Source organism: Argiope bruennichi, chromosome 5 (assembly GCF_947563725.1).
Source record: "Argiope bruennichi chromosome 5, qqArgBrue1.1, whole genome shotgun sequence".
In the NCBI taxonomy this organism is placed as follows: domain Eukaryota; kingdom Metazoa; phylum Arthropoda; class Arachnida; order Araneae; family Araneidae; genus Argiope; species Argiope bruennichi.
Genome location: NC_079155.1, coordinates 122673996 through 122674495, shown reverse-complemented (window position 1 = coordinate 122674495; position 500 = coordinate 122673996). Strand labels below are relative to the sequence as shown.

The 500-nt window shown below is 28.6% G+C and overlaps 1 non-coding gene across 1 annotated transcript; it reads left to right on the top strand.

Annotated features, from left to right (window-relative positions):
• Positions 1-428: 428 nt before the first annotated feature.
• Positions 429-500, top strand: Trnap-ugg (transfer RNA proline (anticodon UGG)). The gene has a single exon. It is a non-coding gene; the product is annotated as a tRNA-Pro (tRNA).

Genomic DNA, 500 nt, shown 5'->3' with positions numbered 1-500 from the left:
AGTTCAATCATAAAGGTTAGAAAAAAAAGAAATATGAAAAAAATGGGATTGATACTCAAAAGTATGATATTTATTAATTTTTTTAAGACAAGATCATTACCTCAAAAACAAAATAAGCTTTATTTATACTTTTATTTTTGTTATCATACAAAATAATTAGTTGAAGATACATTTTCATTTCTATAATATTTCTTAGAAAGAATTTTGCGAAGTCATTCAATTCAGAACACATTTTGTTTAATTTTTCGTTAAAATCAATAACCTTCACAATATCCTTAAAATACCTTATGCCGATTTTTTATTACTTAATACTGAAGCTAGACAATTCCGAATTCAATCTTTATTTCATCAGATGTTACAGTGGTAAAAGAAAAACATACATTTTTATATGATTGATTCGTAAAATGTTTTAGTTGAGTGGAAAATGTGGTTCGGTGGTCTAGGGGTATGATTCTCGCTTTGGGTGCGAGAGGTCCCGGGTTCAAATCCCGGCCGAACCC